The sequence below is a fragment of the Aquila chrysaetos genome, chromosome 26 (genome assembly GCF_900496995.4).
Source record: "Aquila chrysaetos chrysaetos chromosome 26, bAquChr1.4, whole genome shotgun sequence".
Classification (NCBI taxonomy): Eukaryota; Metazoa; Chordata; class Aves; order Accipitriformes; family Accipitridae; genus Aquila; species Aquila chrysaetos.
Genome location: NC_044029.1, coordinates 13288720 through 13311335, shown reverse-complemented (window position 1 = coordinate 13311335; position 22616 = coordinate 13288720).

The window sequence follows — 22616 nt, the reverse complement described above, 5'->3', positions numbered from 1 at the left end:
ATGATTAATTCAAATCCTTAAAGACTCTGCAAAATCAGACAACTTTTCAGGCTTTATCCCGGGGAAGAAGTGTTCATCTGACAAGGAAATTCTGGTCTCAGGCAAATTACTGAATTCCAATAGCAATATGTTTCTTAAATAGCAGCAGGAATCCGTGACCTGCTCAGACAACAAATTTCAAGTTGTGTAGTTTCAGTTTAAAATGACACAGGCCACAGAGTCTAAGCATGATTCATGGAAGAGAATTCACAGGGACAAAACAACAGAAAACATAAGAAACAACAAGGAAGGTATAGGAATGTTTATTTGTAAGATTAAATAAGATATACTTGAAATGTGCACAGTCTTTCACAGGCACAAAACCCCTCCAATGACGTGGTAAATGAAAAAGAACATGTTCAAATGCCAGCCCTTATTTTTGAAAGGCACTGTATCTGACTGCATCATAAGCTTGAATTCATATGGTATATTTTACTACCTTTAAGAGTCAAAGTTCATTGTTCCAATGTGTGCGTGTACACGCTCTGCCAGATGCAACTGTTGTGATTGTGCATGCGAAATGGTTATCCTCCCCTGCAGACATGCTGAGTGCAAGCGAGTGTACATGTGAAGACATGAGCCTATTTTACGATTGTAAAATGTTGCCCAGCACAAAAATGTACTTTTTCAACAGTACTTGAAATAGTTATCTGTAATGTACTCTTACAACCAAGATCTCCCCTTTGAGTATGTCACACACACACACACACATTCTCTTATAATGTACCTCGGTAGATACTTTAATACAATGTACCATTACATAAATAATTATAGTGGATTTAAGATCAGGTCAAGAGGAAATGTGAAACTCATCAGTTAGGGAAAAAAATGAGAGGAAATATCATACAATTAGAAAATAATTAAAAGTCTAATGAACCTATCTCTGACAAGGATGTTTGTCCACGAACCCGTGGAGAGAGGGGATGTTCTTTGAAAAGATAATGAAGTAGAAAAAAATGCTTTGCCGTGTGGCTACAAAGGAAATGGAAAAGATTATATATCAATGTGTAATAAATGTAATTACATAGGTTACACAACTGCAGGGTAGAATATACCCAGAAATTGTAAAGTCTGAGACCTACAGCTGTCTAAACAGCCTACTGAAATTCCTTAATCCTCATTCTGTCAGGCAGTAAGAACTGTTTCCCAGAACAAGAGCTCCGGGACTGTGACGACAGTCACTGTGGAGATGATGGCCACAGTACAGAGCATACATTCAGAGATGTTCCTCTGTATCTGTGACTCCATTTATAGCACCACTCTGGATTTCCACAGCACTGGATTTGACAAAAGTAGTGAACTGAAAAATGGTATGTAAGCTTCACAGCTGCCAACCTCCTACCTTTACAACCAGGTATCACGAGCAGGGTACCATACCTTTCCGTGGGAGAGAACACAGGAGGTCATTAAACTCTGGGGTAGAGGGAAGCAGTGATTTTGCTTTTACTTTGTGTTCTAAATAAATCTGTTACTGTGTTTAATTGAAGTTCTCACTCATATTTAAAATTTCTAAAAACTTGTACCAAGGAGGGAAAAAGAAACCAAGTGAAACTAGTTCCAATACACAAAGACAGAAATGTCATTAAAACATCTTAACAAATCTTTCCATTCCATTTTTAACATTTTTAAAAAATTAATTATAGATAGCTAAATTGTTTCATCTTTAATAGGTTAAAATTTCAGCTTTTGAAACTACTGAAGGAAGAACTTGAGTGACAGGGGTTGTGAAAATTTATCCTGTAGAATGCATCCTCTCTTCACTTGCTGTCTATTTTGTGTCACTTTTTCTTGTTCTTTTTTGTATAACTACATTCCTTTTTAGTATATGCCCTCTCAAATTCTACTATCATCTCTCTTTGGTTTGCATGACACCCAGAACTCTTGACTGCAATGGGCCTCCCTGAATCCTTCGGTATCACCATGACTGACAGAACTAGTTAGCCACCCTGGAACATTGGGAAGCTCACAGTATGAGGGACAATGTCAGAAGAGAAGTTCTCTTTCTTTTCCATTTTCCTTTCTTCCCCATCTTCTCTCTTACCTTTGTTTTTGGCTTCTCATTGCTGATTAAGTAGAAATGCTGTTTCAGAAAAGAGAACATTTCCTCCCTTAAGTATTTGTGCTGGTAGTTAATGCATATTAAAACCAATTTATCTTCAAATAGTTCTCCTTTGCCTTTCCCCTTCCCCAATATATTAGAAAGCTGCACTAAAACAATTTGTAGACTAGTTTGCAAAGGGCAAAGTCTAACTCAGGACTCTTTTATTCCTGATTAGCCTGACCACACGTTCAATAAAGTGCAATTATAGATCTGCTCAGCAGTGAGAGTGTGGGAACTCAAGGGAGGCAGTCATGACTTGATTTTTTTTCTCTCAAGTATTTTTCCATTGCAGTAATCAACAGTATTCAGGTTATTCTAAGACAAAAAAAAAAAAAAAAAAAAAAAAAAAACAAAAAACTCAGCAGCGTTCTAGCTTTCTTCAAATCTTTACTTTTCACTGCTTTCCCTAGTTTGGGTTTTGATGGTGGTGTTTTGGGTTTGCACTTGCAATATTTTTGTTGGGGTATTTTTTAATATAAAACTCAAGGCTGTGAGTGGGGAGGAAATGTTTTCTTGCACAAATGTGTTGCTGTATTCATCCTTTCTATGGGTACCTGTTCTGAGTTAAATTGATTAAATTCGCAAAGACATAGTCAATTCCGAACACAGCAGGCACCTGAATTTCTAGACAAGGGTATTGTCCTACTTGTCCTTTGCTGTTGTAGTCCAGTAGAGTTAAAATAAGAGGAATGTGTGAAAATTAGTCTACTGTCAGTCAATTTATGTGCTTCTTAAGCAGTAGTAAGCAATTCTCCTTTTTATATAGATCTATTTCACCATTTTGACAGGAAAATAGCAAAGAGTCCACCAGAATGGAAAGTGCAAGTTATTAGTCATTTAGCATAAGAGAAGTGTACCTCGGTTTTCAATAATTTGTGAATATCTATTACAAGTCATAACTAATGAAGTAACACCATTCCCTGAACTGCCATCTGTTGAGGGTGGTAATTATGTAAGAATAGCATCCCCAGTATGGTGGGACTCCAGCCAGTTAACATGCAGGTGGTGTGGGAAGCAGCCCTTCACACAGATGTTAAGTAAAAAATAGACTGTTTAGAGTTATAGGTGATGATTAGGATCACAATAAGATGACAACCCTGTTCAAATAAATAACAGAAGTCTTTTAAGGCTATTGCCCAAGAATTGTTATGCTAAATATGTACCTGAGATATTTGAGACAGGAAGGCAATATAACACAGCGAGAACAGGACAGCAGGTTTAATACCTCGGTAGAGATGCGAGGAGCTGCGGTTTCCTTTAGCTTGCAGCTCATCTGTCCTGAGGTCAGCTGTACCTCAGCAAGTTGCTTGAACAGTACATACCTTTATTACTCCCGTTTGCTTACCCAGGGATCTTTGCACTTTTTCAACACCAAGTGTTACAAATTTATCTAATCTAATCAATCAAAATAAAGTCCTGGGCCTGGAGCAGGGGGTATATATTAATTTGCACTTGAGCAACACTTGCTGTAATGCAATTATGCTGGTATCGTCTAGTGGATAATAACTGCTCTGGTGGCAGATGCAAAGGAACCTGGCTAGCCTGTGATAGCCAGCCTCCTCTTTGCCAGCAGCGTGCAGGTTAGTCACCTTGAAGGCAAGGCTCCTGCAAGGTATAGGTCAGAGCCAGACGCTGTCAAGGGCAGCAGGCAGCCGATGATAGCAACGCTTGGTCCTGTGGCCCGTTTTGCCCACAGCAGGCTCCTGGATAGCTGAGCTGACTGCTGATGATGCCAGGAGAAAAGATGGGGTAGGTGGCATGCAGGCATCTGCAGCTGGAAGGTCTCTCTGACAACCCTCCCTCCTTGGAGCCCTTCGTTTGGGCACCTTGAGCAATGCACAAACAGACTTTGTAAGCAGGGCATACGCTACTTAAAAGTATAAAACAATTATTTATGGGTTTATTATTTATCAGCTCTTAAGTCTTAGTCTTAGCATTAGTATGTTCATCACGAGGTGTCTGGAGGGCAGGCAGAGCTCTCTCAGGAGGGGAAAGGTTGGCCCTTGCTGCTCCCTGGAGTTGATCCTCAGTGTGGCTGACTTGCCATATTCCAAGCCTTGTCATATTTTCTAATTTTCATGTTCATGTTTCTCCTCTTGAATCCTTGAGCTGCAACATACCCCTGTCTCAACAATCCTGCTGCTTCAATTTTACCTTTCTTATCTCATGTGGCTCTGCTCTACAGACCGTTTCACAGCTTTTTTGCACAACTTCACGATTTCTTCAGCAGCCTCAGCCAAAGTTATGCAACTGGGACGTACTAGACCTGAGCTGAATCACGGGGAGGGAGGAGGTGTTACAGAGGGGGGCCACAGAGCAAGTGGGTTACAGTGACCCAGCTGTACCGTATCAAAAGTAGACCTTGGACCAGCGACACTGAACCTTTTATCTCTTCCCTGAAACAGAAGCCAATTACTCTTCTCTCTCTCCCACCGACTTCCCTCCAAGGCCCCCTAATGACATCAGTGGCAAGCTGGTCCCATGAAAAAGACAGCAAAATTTATTTTTATCACTAACACTGAAAATATATTAGCTGCTTTGCTTGGAGCTTATCCTGGCTATAAGAGCTGCGGTCACTAGGAAGGCAATATGGTCAACATGTCCTATGACAGCATACGGGAAGCTTAGGGACGACTTGGTGTTTGAGGTCCAAGATTATGTAGGGATGATATGAAAATAATCAGTCTCCTCTTGTTCTCCGGGTATCTCTGAAACCTATCTCCTGCAAAGAGCCCTTTCATCAAAGTTCCTCCAGGTGAACAGAATAGTATGCAGACAAAAACTAGTTCAAACGCTGTTTCCTTTTCTTAGGGAACTGCCTGCCAAATGGGTGGGGATGATCATGTCTTCTAACATCCCAGTTACTTAAGCATCTGTTCTTATCAGCGGATAGAGAGAGCAGAGTTCCCTTCACAGGACTGGAATAAAACCAAGGAAAGACCCGAGTGTTTGTCCGGAGTCACCTTCTGAGATTCAGTGTTACAGGAGGCCAGAGTCCAATTTTCTAACCTCTAGTTTTAGATGTGCTAAATGGTTTTATAGATAAACATGATTTTTGTTGCATGAACTAAACTTAAATATAATAATATCTTTTGCTTCAAGGCATAAACTGATTATTGAAAGAATGAAGGAAAAAGTTCTGTGCCTCAGTCCATGTGTTGCATAATGCTGTTGGCTAAATATAATTAATGAAGTCTTTGAAGCACCAGATACTAGTTGCTTCAAGAGACAGAGAATAAAACAAAAATCTACTAGCATTTGCCCAAAACTATTTTTTTTTTTTTTTGTAGTTGGTGGGTTCAGGACAGTTTTCTTAGGTGGTTATTTACCCAAGGAGGTAAAAAATGTCAAAACACCTTGACTAATCTAGCATAGTAGAAATATTTGGGCTTCACTTTACAGTCACTGAAGCTGATGGGAAGTTTGCCAATTACTCCAGTGGCAACAGAATAAGGCTTTTAACTGGAAACATGCAAGCCATGATAAGAAAATCTCAATGTTTAACATGCAATTCACTGAAAATTCTGTTAGGTTTTAGAAATAATCTGATCAAGACTTGGAAGAGAAGCAGCTATCCAAAGTCAAAATGTCTATACAACAAGCTCCTTCTGCTTCATTTGTTTCCTCAAACAATTAAGTCAGTGCAAAACTATTATTCAGCATAAATGAATACAAGGATTTATTTTAATATCTTATCTAATCATTAAAAATCCCAGTCAAACATAGCAATTTTTGCTAGTTTAAGGCTGATGTGAACATCAAGTCCATCCAAAGCCTTTATGCCTTTTGCCTTGTTGATATAATTTTTAAAAAATTATTTAAATGGTATGTGGGGGCAGATAGACTTGACAAAGTATAATAGACATAAATGTAATGTTCCCAACAAGAACAAAGGTATGAAAACAACGATAGCAGAACTGCTTTACTGCTGGGAGACTTCAGTGAATTGTGATGGAGTTCCCAGACCTTTACACCTCACCAAAGAAGGATACAGTGCCTCACCTCCCTGGAGGCCCCTTTGCAGCTGGGAAGGTGGCTGGATTTGCTTGCCCTGATTTTTGTATACTTTGTAGGTTTTGGAACAATCTTTTCTCGTCTCTTTCTTTCCCTTTCCCTGAGCTGGAGGTAACAATGTCAGAAGGATTTAGACGAGAACATAAGGAGCGGAAATTTGGGGTTCAAATGCATCTTGGCACACTTTCACAATTTGTTTTTGGGCAGTCATAACCGATTCTCACCACCTAGAAATTAAAAAATTGCATATGCTCACAGTTCGTATTTGACAGATGAAAGATAGCTGAACTAGACTTAAAATATTTTTATGCTCTGGCAGCTCAGAAGTCATTGGTATAAAAAGCATATTCAGTGCTGTTAAATCCAGCCTTCTCACCCCCACCGCCGACACCCCCACCTCATTCTACCCTTCGGAAACAGCCACGTTATACATCTCCCGGAGACCAACCCGGATCCAGAAATACTTGCAGAAATATCGTAGCCTTCTTGCAGGTGTTGAAAGGCGTTTTTAGTAGAGCAAAAGCAAACTTCATGAATGACCCATGGGCTTTCCTTTGTTCAGCCTTGCTGCACAGGGAAGGCCAGGGGCAACACTGACACCTTCTGCTAAGAGGTGCGTACATCCATTCCCTTGCTGTTGCAGAAAAGCGGGATGCTCTCCGCATCTGCACGAGTGGGTGGTTCGCACATGTATTTCTGTTCTATTTCTGTGGTTTCAGGCAGCTCCCCAAGTCCTTTCAAGCATTGCACCTTTTCAATATTCAGCCTGATGCAAGTTTCAGCTAAAAAGAGACGGCAGAGAAGGAAAACAGAGGGATGAGGGCGGGCAAAGGCCTCCAGTGGCAGAATCTGTAAGAAAAAAAATGCAACTGTGTTGTTTCTATGGCAAGGTCTTCCCGTTTTTAGAAGTTCAGTTGCAAAATAATGCCAAATGTAGGTATTAGATACAGTAAGTCATCAGGTCATCAGTCACTGTAGATAAAGACCCTGCAGAAATAGGCTTAGACTTGTTTTTCTTAAAGAATCATTTATAAAGAGACACAGATTTAACTGCAGAGAGACAGATATAAGGTGGTTAAAGGAGCAGATAATAAACACAAAGGCTTGGGCTAAGCGAAGAAAATTTTCCTTAACACAGATGAGTTGTATCACATTGCTTACGGGGAGAAAACCCGAAATAAAAGACCTGCCTGTTCAAGAATCTAAAAAACGATGTTCACTGAAGTGAGTGTAATGGGATTCCGTTTGCTGCAGGAAATCTGGGTAAAATACAATGCACTGATTTTCCATTCATATTACCACAGCCACAAAATCCACTTAGCGTTAGTGACAACATTTTGAGTCTCCTGTTTGTGTTTTGTCCAGTCAAAGCACAGGTCAGTGCATGATAGGAGTATACATTATAAATAATAGCAAGACCAAGTAATCAGTGGTGGATTAAGAGTAAATGGGACTTGATATGCTCAGATCAATATCCTGCCCTTGTTCTCCCTTCACACTCGTATCACAACAGGTCAGGCTCCGTACAGCACTCAGATTCCCGCCAGGATAGTTTCCTTCAGAAGCTGTCCATCCTGGAGGTGGACAGCCAGGGGATGTGGTAAGGGACACTGGTCATCTTTCAGCCGATGCACCAGAAATGCTTTCCAAAGAAAAGCACAGGAAGGGATGGTACATGCTGCGTTTCATCCTGACATTGCATCAGGGCTCAGCTGCAGTATATATATATCTGTATCTGGCAGCTGCAAAACACTTCTTTCTATCCCATACGAGAAATAAATAACCTTATTTCTAGGATGAGGCATTGCAATTATGTTTCTCCACTGATAATACAGGGCTTAGGAGCCCTAGAGAACAGGGGTTCTGAATAACAGCAGATACTTACCTCTTTCTTCAGCTAAATTGCCACAGTGCTCCTGAAAACTATTTTAGTTAACTGGAGGGGTCTAAGTTTTTTTTAAGAGTCCCTATCTTTTACAGCCTAAATCCAGAATTTGTGAGTCTATTGACATCTCACAGCTAAAACTTGCTGGAGCTAAAACTTTCTGGAACTGCAAATTTCTGTGTCAGGCTTGATCTGTCTGCAAAGATGAAGATGAAAATTCATCAATGTTATTAGTGATAAACAAAAGACTAATAATTTGATTATTTGTTACTGAATAGCAATATAGGTATATACAGATACCAAACCTCAACTTGTCTAATAAGGCTCGTCTTGAAAGTAATTTTAAAAAAAATCTTGAAAGTTTTTTTATTTCCTTAAGGGTTTTATTCTTGCAAAATCACAGAAGTAAACCACAAAATATTTATTTAAATAAAAACATTTCTCAGCTACAGAGGTAACAAAATCATACACTATGCTTTGCCTTTAGTATTTAAGCAATGTATCAAAACTTAGTAGGCTCAGCGTATTTAGAGTTGATTAAGTGCTTCTTTTAACTATTGATCATTCTCCATTACTTGGGAACCCTCTGCAAGTGTGAGAAAAATAGATCTTTTACACCCTGATGAAAAATCATATTTTTAAGGTGTATGCCACACTAGAAACAGGCTCCGAGATTAGAGATGTATTTTGCATCCACAAGCCCTTCTGCACTCAGTGCAGTGCATTTGACTAAATTCATGCCAAGGTACTTTTATTTAACAGTGAGACCCATACGACAAACATAGCAGCATGGATATACTAAAACTAGCTTTAAACTCATGAGCTCTGGTCTATGGGCCCCTTGTGCCTCCCTTCTTGGTCAGGTTGTGGCGTCCAGCTTGAGCACCCTGTGGCCACTGCTGGGTGCCCGTCCATACCCACGCCAGGTTGGCCAAGGCTAGCTTTGGTAATATACAGGTATCTCCAGTTTGTGACCAGTTACATTCTTCCTCTCCTTTCTCTCATGTTATTTTTGCTTGCTTTTGCCAGCAGTCTTGCCACATCCGTACCTGTGACTAGTGTCTGATCATTTTGCCCATGTTGTTTCTTTCAGAAGTCTGAACTTCATCCTGGCCTGGATCAGAAGCAGGCGGGCAGTGGTCTGAATGCTGCTGGGTCTATCTCTAGCCTTGTAACACCTCTGATCCCACCCTGCCATCCCAGCACCACCTCAACGGCATGTTGGCTTGGGGCGGTGATGGGCTGAAAGCTTTGCTAGTGACCGTAAGCCCGAGGAGGTGGCTCTGGGGCTCATCAGCAGTGGGGGTCACTGCCCTTCTGCTCAGGTCCGTAACAGCTGGAAGGAGCAACCCCTTACTGATGGAAAAGGAGGATACCTTGGCCATGGAAACAACTCTGGTAGTGAGCATGAAAGAGGCAGGAAGGCAAAAAGAATTCAGAACTTTCACATTACGCTCACAGAAGGGATTTAAAGGTGTATTGAATACTGGAGAAGTGAGTCCGAGAGGACGAGGGCTTCAAAGACCACAAGCTAAGGGAGGAGGGAGGGTTTCACATCATAAGCCGAGCCCCTGTGGACAGCCAGCTGCTTCCTTAGACAGGAGCTCCGCCGGAGGCTTTCAAAGACGCATTTAAGGAGAGCAAGTCTGCTCTTCTCTTTGTGTCATGAACCTCTATTAGGATTACTGGAGAATTTCTCTATTATTTGAGAACTTTAATCAGCCACCAGCTCAGCACGTGAGGGAGTCCAACTGCTAAATGAGATTTTTTTAATGGCAGAACATTATTCTCTGAGGTATACACAAAAGCCCTCTGACTTCTAATGTTTTTTTATGGTCTCCTACGCTTTCTCATCAGAATCATCCTGGTGCTGTCTTCAGATAGCACCAGAAATTGGTGTTCTTTTAGCCAGCATCTAAGCATATTACAATTAGTAAACACACTTTTGCTGAAGAAAAATGTTTGTAATGGAAACAGGACAATTTTAGCAAAGGGACAGACAATACTAGATGGAAAGCAACTGGATGCATCATTCCTAAGAGTTCCAGAAAAGAGACCAGGAATTGCAAATATTTACACTTAGTTTTGGGTTGTCATTGAAACTTTGCAGAAGTGGGACTGGCAAGCCATGAAATGAGACAGCATTCATGTCCAAGTATCACATAATCTGTGACAGTCAATGCTATCTGCATCAAAGTCTCACATCTCTAGACTTCACCCTTGCAGACTTCTTTAAGGTTCAACATAGGAAAACAGAAGGTCTCATACTTGCTGCTTCAGTGCTTGCCTTTTGTTACTCTGGAAAAAAAAAAAAAAGGATGAAAGATCTTTCAGTTTCCTTTCTCTCCTTTTCTGCCACTTTGCCACCACACCAGACTTCCTCCTTCTTCCACATTCCCCTCTCCCAAGACTTTTTCAACTGCTTTTTTCATGGAACTGCCCCAGATCACTCCTGAGCAGAAAGGTTGAACGCGTATTCCCTGCAAATGGGCCACCAGAACAGACCAAGGACCTAGGCAAGAGCTTCCTAAGCATGACATTGCCAGGCTGTACTACCTCTCTGCATCCCTGCAGGAGAATCACATTCCCCTTCTGTTATTAAAAAAAAAAAAAAAAAAAAAAGAGAGAGAGAGAAAAAAAATTATAAAAAGGCTTTTTTATTTCCTTGACTAAGTCACGTTTAAAAGAAGCACTTGATTGGCAAGGAGGAAAGTGAAATGCATTAGAATATAAAATCAAGGTGTAGAGACTATTTTACTATACTTTACTACCTAAACTATATGTTTAGCTTTCTCAGGCTTTTCTTTTTCACATCATTCATCCATATCATTATTTCCAATATTTAGTTTATACTGAAGCACTGATTTTACTCTGCTTGTGCACATGGTAACTCCAGTATTGCCTAGAACTGGGAAAGAATCATCCTTCTAAGGAACAGTTAGAGTCAAACTCCAGCTGCTCAGCCTTGCTGAGGACTGCCTCAGCAACATCTCCCCAGACTGCACTATCAGCAGCAGGGTATACATTCTGGTATTTGTTAATTGTCTCTGTGAAGAAAATCACTAATCGTCATTGCAGGAATTTCAGAGCAAAGCCATCTAAAAGGATTAGCATTGGGAACCTACCAAATGGGCCTGATTTGTGCAGAAGACTATATCCAGTAACAATTTTAATATAGGGAGCTTGCTTTTTATGTGGGTACTCTGCCTCTGTTTGGCTTCCATTCTTCCCTATACAGCTTTTGTATGATATAAGCCTGGATATGAAAAACAAGCTTTGTCATTTCAGTGGTTGGTTTTATTGCACATTTGTATCACTGACTCTGCTACAATTACTGCAGCTGTATACAATTTCACCACCAACAACTTTTTTTTGCACAAATGACATTATTTCCTTATTCTTTTAAGGACTATAGTACATTATTCTTCTAATGAATCATGTATACGAGAAACATGTAGAAACCCATATTAGCTTCTCATGTTTTTCCACATAGCCTATTTAATGTAATTATCCGTGAGGAGTCCATTTATTCTTTGATATAAACTTGCATTTCTAGGGTGTAAGAAAACATTCACAGACCATAACTAACTCTGTTAAAATTTTAAAAACCATTTTTAAATAGTCCAGAACATCATGGCAACTCTATCAAAAATTCCTTTATCTAAGCCCAGTATCGCATCAAATAAAGAGAAATGTAGATGATTTGTCACATGATGGACAGTATTTCACACATCAGCAATTATTTAGTTTTCAACTCACAAAACATTTTGTTGCTATGAATTCATCCAAAGGGAAAAGCGAGTAAGTTTCCAATATTAGCAGATGTAAATCTTTAAATCAAAGCACTCAGCATTACAGCCTTTGAAAAATCCAGCCATTTTTTTCTATCCAACAGTTAGAATGACAACGACTATGATCCAGAGCTGCCTGTGACGTTTGGAGACTAATATCACACATGATAAGGAAAGATGGCAGGCAAAGGTAATAGTTAAGGAAAAAATACAGAAGGAACTAACGCCAGGAGAAAGCTCGAAGTATTGTGTAGAACAGCACACAGTAAACATTGCCAAAGCCAGGAGAGCACTAGCAAGATGTGCTCAACTGTTGGATTGGGCAGGATCCCAGGGGGCCAGAACAAAATGTCCTTTGCTGGGGTTACGGTAGAATTGGAGCGATATCAATATAACAAAGCTGAGCCAATTTGGGGGAAGAGTTCACTGTGTAGTATATAGCAGGGCTCTCTCATTTGGTTTTGTATGCTGTACCTTTTCCAGAGATGCAATGACATTTGTATGTGACATAGAAGAATTCAGTATCCATTAGTCTGCCATCATAGACTCCCAGGTTGGCAGGATAGAGCAATGCCCCTTCTAGGGTCATATATTTTTCATTCCTCTTTTAATTATCATAAATGCTTTCATACATTTCTGACATTGACAGAGAAAAACTGCAATCTCAATAAAAGTATTGAACCCTGAAAATTAGATTCAAATTTATGTGGCAGTTTAGAAACATGATGCCTCATTCCAACAGACACACATTTTGGAAGCACTGGCAAGCCATTACCTGATTAGGTTTCTCACGATTACAACACACTGTTGCACCATCTAGAAAGAGTTCAAAATTACTCAGTCTCCTCATTTTTATGATGCATCATAAAATATTTTTTCTTTTGTTGCTGTGCCTCCAATACTCTTATAACCTAATCTTTCTTAATTTGAACTTATTTTCCAGGTCGTCAATTCAGTTGTCCAATGCTATTGTCCTAAGGATTTACGACCAGATCATTGTTTTTCAAGTACTACTTTTCTTTGCTTCTGGTTTTGCCTCAGCTTTCTGCAATCTGAAACCATTGTTTCTATTGTGGTCATATAAACTGTATCACTCAACGTAACCCTGTCACACTGAGCAAGCCCAGTTTTATCTGATAAATGTAGGGCATGCTTCCAGATGCTCAGATATTTTACATAATGGAACGAAATGAAATCAGATCAAATCAAATCGAATAGGAGGACCACCCTTCTCAGAAGAAGAGGTTGAGCCCTGAAGTATTTCTCTGCCCAGAAACTAATCCTTACTGCATTCATTCATACCAGGAGTAATGTAAAAAGTTTAAAGTCCAAATCAAGTAGGAGCCTTGGCTTTTACTCTCAGCTCTTACCATAACAAACTTCATGGCCGCCCCAATTCTATGTCCCTCACACCCCACACCTGCCTTGAAGTCAGAGCAGGGTGCAGAAGGGTCCCTCCGGGGTGGCCAGTGCAGTAACTGCTCACAGGACAGAGGAGCTGTCGTCTCGCAGTCCATCATCTTCTGGGACGTGCATAGGTGAGGCATGCTGCCTTCTCAGCAGTAGCCAAGGGGCTTTTTCAGGAGTACCCATAAGACTTTGAAGTCGGTTGTACCAGTGTACTGGTTTTGGCTGGGATAATAATTTTCTGCATAGTAGCTTGTATGGGGCTATTTGTTGGATTTGTGACCAAACCAGTGTTTTAGCTGTTGCTGAATGGTGCTTACACAGCAAGAAGGCTGGGGGGGCACAAGGATTTGGGAGGGGACACAGCCAGGACAGCTGACCCCAACTGACCCAAGGGACATTCCAGCCCATAGGACGTCATGCTCAGCACATAAAGCTGGGGAAGAAGAAGGGGGGACGTTGGGAGTGACGGCGTTTGTCTTCCCAAGTCACCGTTAGGCGCGACGGAGCCCTGCTGTCCTGGGGATGGCTGAACACCCGCCTGCCCGTGGGAATGGGGAATGGATTCCTTGGTTTGCTTTGCTTGTGTGTGTGGTTTTTACTTTCCCTATTAAACTGTCTTTAGCTCAGCCCATGAGTTTTCTCACTTTTACTCTTGTGATTGTCCTCCCCATCCCACTGGAGGGGAGTGAGCAACAGGTTGTGTGGGGCTGAGCTGCCTACCAGAGTTAAACCATAGCAATCAGGGACAGAAAAGATTCATAGTTAAGTTGTTCTGCAAAAAGAAAAAAGAAACCCAAATTAGCAAACTTTTAGCCATAATGTGTCAAATTTAAACATTAGGACACAGAAACAAACTGAAAAAATACTGTGGAGAATCCAAATTATTAATGTAGGTTAGGTTAAAGATTCTCAAATTTAGAAAGGAAAAAGGGATGGAAAAGAGTCTGTGACTCTTCCAGGTATAAAGGAGAAGAAGATCTAAGGTGTGAGGCTGTGTACAGAATGTGTAAGTTCCTCATTTCATCTGTGACAGGTGTAAGTGGAGACTAGACAGAGGAGACAGTCCTCTCCTGGATTTCTTGCAAATAGATTTTTTGAAAAGTACATTACAAACTTTGCTGCTATCAGCTAATAAGTAGTCTCCAAGTGACTATAAAATATCCCTCCATGTATGAACCTTAAATCTACATACTACCCTTAGGTCATCTGAGAACACCAAACTGTGTAAAAATACTGTGTTATAGAGAGATGGTGAGTACCAACATACACAGATGCTGCTTTATCCTTGCAGCCAAAGTTCTGAAGCCAGATTTTCTATTCTAAAGGTGGGAAAAAAAACCCTACAGTTAAAATATTATTCTCTGGGTGTTTGCAAACTGGGCCTTGTCCTCTTCCTCTTGAACCCGTCTCTTCCAACAGCCACATCTGTTTTGAGTAGCACCCTTCTCAGCCACCACTGCCAAAAGTCCTGGCTAAGCCTTCATGCCCACAGTGGCACGACACCAAACTAACATTTTTTTTTCCAGTGACAGGGAAGGGGAATAAGGGAGTAAAAGTAAGGGGGAGAACCTAGAGCAAGCACTTGATGGTTCAAGCCTGAAGGAGGAGGGAAGGCTGCTTGTCGTGCAAAGCATCAGGAGCAAATCTCGCAGACAACCCCGGAGCAGCAATGAGGAGGGAGCTGGCTAGAGAGGGGGTTTTAACAGACGGTTCTGCTGAAGCAGATTGAGCTTCACAGACTTGATATCTCACAATAATAGACGTAACGTGAAAATTAATCCAAAAGCGTACATGAAATTAATGAAGTTGGAGGAGAAACATTCTTATTTCTATGTAGGGGCGGGGTAATGATATGTTGTCTTCTGGGTAGCTACTATTAGACAGATTGGGAACTACAGCAATGAAGCTGAAATGCAGTTGGATCACGAACAAGACTTTTGGCAGAGAAATTGCTGAGAATTCTGGTAGTCTTTTGGGCACGATTGCTGATAGACTTACAGGCAGAAGTAAAAGAAGATTATGAAATCAAAGTTGTGTCAGATGTCAGCTAGGTGACACTAGAGATGAACGTGAGGCATGAACTGAGGATAATGGAGCTGTGCCTGTGACTATGCTCTCAAACCAAATGTTATACCCCCAAAATATATATGGGAATCGAGTCATCGTGACCTTTCTACACAACATTATCTCACCTATTGTATCCTCATTTCCAGAAAGTAGCAGTTCCATTTTCTTTAGTCTCCTGTAATTAGTTACAAAGTGCTGGACTACAAATTGGATAGACTGCTACTTGATCAAGATTTCTTTGGCATAGTTTTCCTTCCTAGTGTGTCTGAATGCCTTATTAATAGCTTTTAGCTCGTTTACATTTAAATTTAAGTCATATTAGAATTCATGTATTCCATTGATACACTAATCTGCTTCTCAGTTTATGTCAATTTGGGAACTTGCTACATCCCTGAATATTTTGTGCTCAAATTAAAACTGTTTAAACATAGCAATATTTTATGATATGTTTAACAAATTAATTAAAAGGTTAGCAATTTCATCATGATCTGCTGAATTAATTTATCAATATGATTTTGCTAGTACTGTTATTTATAATGCACATTTGTTGTAAATATATAAAGAAAAGATAGTGGGAAAGTGAAAACAAAGACCTGGAGCCAAGCTTCACTTACTGCAGTACCTTCAGGTGGTCTGTGTTTCACCGGTATGACATGGAGGGAATAAACTGGGTTAGGACATTCAGGTTTCACCACCTGGCTGAATGCTATTTGGCTGTGGGTGGAGTCAGCTGCAGGACCCCAGGTGCTTTCAAATTCCCTGGGTTCAGGAGAAGATTGCTCTCAGCTCCTGGCTCTGGAGATGAGCACGGGTATTCATAGGTGATGGAACGGTGACAGTGGTAGCACTTGTGGTGCCAGACTACTGGATTTGGGAACTTCTAAGACTGGCTGCTTTTGTTCTCTGGTTGTTCTATGCTTTGTGTGCTACAGAAAGGTAATTTGGCAGCCAAAGCTCCTTTTCTCAATTTATACCTTCAAAGTTAAGGTAGCCACCTTAAGACAAAGCAAAAAGCTTTCTCTTATGGGGAAAAAAAAATCTTTTCTGAAAAGAAAAACACATATCTTTCACATCTTCATTTACACAGGTTTTGGACATGATCTTTAAGCAAGGAAGTCTTTCCTCTGTGTTTTTTCAACTCTACAGTGCTGGACTGACCCTTACTTTGAGAAACAGCTCTGCATTTGAGACTGGATCTTCCTGTGCTGCTGGAGTACTTGACCTCCCTGGTGAGTTCCATATAGCAGGTAGTCCAGGATCAATGTCATCCTCATTATTCCTACACGAGAGTTGTTCAATCTCTTTGGCCCTTGCTCCTTTTCTTGTATTCCAGCTTCTCATGTAGTAATTCAGCCTGCCCCCTCCCACTGAGCCTGTATTCCATAATGAGGACGCTGATAAACCCCAAGCACTTCCAAGACACAGGTTGTATAGCAAAGTGCAGCCCTGGAGGACTGGATTGGGAGGAGGGAGAAATGATATTCAGAATTTTAAAAAAAGGTCTATGTTTAAGCTTAGGCAGATTTGCACCACATCAGCCTGTTCATTGCAGAGCAATTAAGTATATGTATTTATGTATCCATAAATAGAGAAGGAAAAGTTAACTCGGGCATATAGAAACTGTTGTATCACATTGGGTGAGTGGTTTATTATCCACAGCTGTACCTGAGGGAAGTACAAGGGAGCCTACCTTATCAGCCCAAAGTGGAGAGGAGGTTTGATTTCGGTTTTGTTTCTGATCTTGATTTTCTTAAATTTGAAAGGTACATCTGAGCTGGTAAAGTAGAAGGGGAGAGGAGGGTGTAAGGGCTTATTCCAGGAAGCCTTTCCAGCAGCTGCACTGATGTTGCGCCCTGAGGAGTTTACCAGTTCACCCAGTTGGTTTTAAAATCTGACATTCACAAACGTCGTACAAGAAGAACTCAGCATACCCTCTGAGTAACTTTCTATTTTATTCTTAGTCTCCCTGAGGCAAGTGACAGGTGGGAGGTGGGAAAGGAAGTTACACTGGGGGAATATTTTAGAAATGTCAATAGGCTGTCAGTAAAGCCCTAGAAACCAAAGCTGTGAACTACTTTCATTTCCTGCCCCTCCTCTGAGCCCTTCTATGTCCCAGTCATAGTCCACAAAACTCTCACTTAGAAGAAAAACTTTGTGGCAAAAATCCTAAGGTTGCTGTAAGGTGATGGCAAAAATGTGGGTTCCTTGGGGCCAGGAGGCAACCTCTAGTACTCGGCCCACTTCACTAGCCCAGGAGCTCAATAGGTAGAGAGTGGTGTGGAAAAAAAATCAAGTAGCACTTCGTAACAACTGCACAGTTGTAACGAAGGGTTAATAAGTAATTAATAGTTACAGGCATGGACAATACTTGCTATAGGAAGCTATAAGTGCACCACTTCAAGGTTATAAACTAGAGCGATAAGTAACCTAACAGTCTGCTGGGATTTTTAACAACTGATTAAAGATTTATTGAAAGAGCTATTCGTAATTTATTAACTCTATATAAACTGTTATATGTACTCTTAGATTAAAAGTGTGATAGAATAAGCTTATGACAGAAAAAAAATTCAGTACTTACCTTAAAAAAGACTCTACTTAAGTAATACCAATAAAAATTGAAGTTTGTTTTTTTTTTTAAGGGGAGGGAGAAGCTATTCTGTTTTGTTGAAGTAAAATACAATATGACATTTACAAAATCCTCTTATTTTAAATAAAAGGATACTTTTTTAAAACTAGTCATTGAAAGGGGAGGAATGTTGTATTCTAATGAGATTAAGCTTTTAAGGAGGGGCGGGTGGCTGACAGCTCTGGAAGACCTGTCCAAAAGGGGTAGGATGGATGTGACTTGCTGCGTGGCTTTGAGACAGCACTGCTTCATTTCTGCACTTCAGAAGTATGTTCCTTGCTCGGTCTTTGGTTTCAGTCTGGAAAGAGATGATACAAGCAGCAGTGTCACTCATAGTTTCACAAAACATTGTATAAAAAAAATCTGTCTGTAAAATATCTCGCTGTAAGATGTCTTTTCTTCTGTTAGCTGACTTATACAAGAGCTGGAAGAGAACAAATTGTTTTACTGCTCGTCAGTTCCTGACATTTATTGTAGTTGTATATGAAGAGTGATAACGAAAGGAGAGAAAAAACTTTACATACTGGGACAAGAGGAAGGTCAGATTAATATTGTCTGCCATGTGGTTCCTGCCCAAGAAACAGAAAGACCTGAGGGAAAAAGGGACGAATGTGATTTGTTGTGTCAGAAACACAAGTCTGAAATAGATTTATTGGTATTGTTCAGCACATAGATGAGTTGTGACACTGAAACATTTACTTTCTGAAGGAAATCTGGGGTGTTTGTTGCGGGTTTTCTTGGAGCCAGGAGGCACCTTGCTTCTGTCCTGCCCTGATTATCTAGAAAATCAGCTGTTGATTTTTTTTTTTTTAAAGTATGTTCTTGAAAAGTGACTTTGCTCTACAATATGGTATGACTGTATGCTTTTAGTATTTAATGCAACCAACAAAATCTGTTTGTATGGTTAAAAAGGACAATTCAGCAGCAGTTGCAGGAAGGCCTGAACACCTCTAATCCGCACCCTCTCTCAAAGCGTGTCTCTCATCCCTGTGCATCCGTCATGGGCACAGCAACTGCAGCACAAAGCCCACTGGATGCTAACGTGCCTATTGGGAGAAAACTTTCTAAGCGCCGGTCCCCATCGAAGGCGTGTTCCCCAACGCCGTGCGGTCCTGCGACCTCTTTACTCCTCTGCAGCCCCCGAAGCTGCCAGCGGCTGCTACTGGCGCTGCTGGTGGCAGAGCAGAAAAGACACCGAAATATTATGTTGTGAATGCACGGGAGGCAATCTCCACAGCGAAAGGGCGGAAGGCTGGCACCAAAATATACGTCTTGCGGTAGGTGTAAAAATGTGCGCTCCCCAAGCGGCGTGGTGAGGTGCGGGGGTGCCAGAGGAGGGGGAGGCAGGAGCAGAGCAGAAGGTGGCATCGCCGTGTACGGCTGCCTTGCGTCCGCCTGGGGCGAGCGGGGAAAGCGATGGAGCTGGTTTCCAGGCACCTGAGCTCTCGGTATTGCCTTATCTCATTTAGGCATCTAAAATTTACTTCATCGTTAAGGAAGATAAACAGCTGCAGAAGCACCTCTGACCTATCTTTTGCATCTTTCCGAGCATTAGATGCTTATTAGAGAAACAAGGATCTAATGCTCGTAAGAGTCCAGGGCGACTAGCTGCAGTGTAGACAATTCCCTTCCAGACTTTCACGTCTGGGGTGCATATCGACCAGGCACAGAGCCGTAACCCCTGCTATTTCTCAGTAAATAACGTAAGTGGCAATCCCAGCAGGTCCCTCTGAATGCAGGGCCTCAGTGAGCCACACCAATCAAACCTGGTTAAATCTGTCTCTGGTTTGTGCTTTCAAATTTCCTCAGGTACTTTCACTCCTAAATGCAGCAGTTCAAACTGCAGTTTTACAAGTACACTAGAATGCTTTGTATCTCTGGAAAGCTGGGAAAAAAATGAGATAATGAGAAGTTTGTCCTGTGATGAGCAGTTTGGATAAATATTACCTGCCTTTTCCTCCAGTCTTTTAGCTTCCTTTTCTCAGTTCATGGACAGAATGAAAAAATATGATTTTTTTTTTTTTTTCAGATCAGTTAATGAAATGAAGTGGGAATATGCATGTAGTGTTTCTGTCATATAAATAGTCACTGCTTTTCTGCATCGTTTCAGTCTTACAGCTACCGTGCAACCAAGGCACTTATTTTTTTTTATCATGTTTATTATTTCACTCAGATGTAACATACAAGAACTCAGTTTCAAATGACATCTTACCACTATCCATGTGTGTTAGTTTACCTTTAAATTCGTTGAAGAAAATTAATGTATTATTAGTACGAAATGGATCAAATTGTAACTCTGATGCTCTGGAGTCATAAGAGATTTGATCCTGCACCACTGAAGTCAATATGACTGCTGCCATGTACTTAAATCAGAACAGGAGTCTGGTCTTTTGGGGCTTCAGTAGAAAGAGAAATTAGAATAAGGTTAATTAAATACAACATAAATCATTGAACAAAAACATAAAGGTAGACAAGAGAGAGCCTAGAGAAACACAAACTGTGAGAACAGGATTAAGACAAGTAAAAAAAAAAAAGGAAAAAAACCATTTTCTACTATTCTGAATTTTAAATAAAAAATACAGATGTGTAATACATATGTATTTATTGTATACCTGAACTACAAATGGTTTTCTTTTGAAACTCTTTGGTCAGAAAGAAATGAAGTGGTAAGTATAAAAATCTCAGGCATTCCCACTTCCCCAAATCGGTGACATAAGTGAAGACATTAACCAGAGTGCTAAAAGGCAAGGTTCTCCTCCTCCTCAACCTCAGTTGGTTTTTTTTTGGTTTTTTTTTTTTTTTTTTTGATAACGTGATATCCTGAAATTTTGGGGGAAAGAAATACTGAGTGTCATTTAGTAAACCAGGCTCAAGGCCCTTTTCTAATCAATGGTCCATCACAAATACAAAGGGGAAGGTTGTTCCACTGTCCCCTGAACAGGCCAGAATGAGGAAGACCAGCATCAGAGTATGCCATGGGCTGCAGTCAGGGCAGAGCTGTGCAATGTGAAAGAACAGAAAGCAAGAACTCAAATCAAGTGATCTGTCATAGAAATGCCACGCTAAAATTACCAATATCATGTCTGTTGTCCTTCCTGTCTCTGTCTCTCTCTGACTTAAAAAAAAATCCCCACTAATCCTGGACCTGCAGTAAACTTATGGTCGCTCAGATTTTTGTACTAAGCCATTTCAGGTAGTTTTTGGTGGATTTTCATTTTTCAGTGAAAAAAAATTCTTATTGGAAAATGCCTGGCCAGTGGCAGCCTTTATAGGAAAAGCTTCTCCCTGGAACTTGTGAGTAAAGATTGGAATAGATTTATCAGGTGAGAGCAAGACTTAAGCTTTTTTGTTCAGTAGATTTCCTGCAAACTCTTCATGTAAGAGGACACAAACAGGGAATCGTGTCTTCCCCTGACAGAGAAATATCCTGTTGCTCCTTATTCCTATGTCTGAGCAAACACACACAGATGTACACCCTCCTCCCGCCACACATGTTTTTCTATCTATTAATCTAACCAGATCTATCTATCTATCTATCTAGATTAGCCTGTATGCCTATTATCTAGTCCTAGGAAAACAATTTTTTTTTTTTTTATAAAAAGGAGAGTTAGGACTCCTAACTGTATCAGGTGTCCATCCTAGAGGCATTGAACCCATCTGCATATTTGTCGCACTTTTCTGATCAGTTTTCCACTCTGTGCTTTGTCGTTGGTGCTCTGGTTCTGTTCTTCTGGCCCCACTGGAATGTCTTCGCTTCACAACCTGGGAAATAGCACAAGCTCTATCAATACATTTGTCATGTTTAACCCCGGCTGACAACTAAGCACCATGCACCAGCCATGATACAGAAGTATAGGAGGTATGATTAGATGGACTGAGGATAGAATAATAGAAAATAAGGATGGAAAAGAGGTCAAGAGATGATCTACCCTGCAGAAAGACCAGAGCAGTCTACCTCTTGCTAGACCTTAGAAGGTGATCTAACTTGTTCCAGCCATCTTTCAAGGAGAAAAAAAAAAAAAACACACCACCACCAAAAAAAAAAAACCAAAACCCACAACCAATTCTCCATACAGCATTTCATTGTTTAACTATTCTGTCTGCTATAATGAATTTCCTAATCCCTAATCATTTTGCAAATTAAGCCTATTGCTGCTTATTCTAGCTAAAGTGAATATGACAAGACAGTTTATCATCATAATCTTTGAAACTAACCTTCCATGTATTTAAAATCTGCTGTCATGACTTCTTTACTCTAAACTAGATAACTCAGGTCCTTTAGATTTTCTTCAGAGATCATGTTATTTAGTTCTCTGTTCTTGTTCTTGTTGTTTTTCTCCAACTGGATCTTGTGTTACTGGCTTGCCCCCCTGCATTTGTATCGGATCCAAATAAGAGGTTTATTCCAAATCGTAAAGTATAGATATTGTACATACTAGTGTAATATTCATAGCTTGGTTCTCTCTTGCTTTGGTTTTGTTGTTTGGGGGTTTTTTTTTTGTTGGTTTTTTTTTTGTTTTTTGTTTTTAGACATGTTCAGTCTGTCATCCACTATACCTCCCAGATCCTAGACAGATGCTCCCCATTCTCTGTTTGTACAGATGATTATTCTTACCTTGTTTAAAACTCCACATTTATCTTCATTGAATTACATCTATTTTCCCAGGCCACTTCTCTAATTTG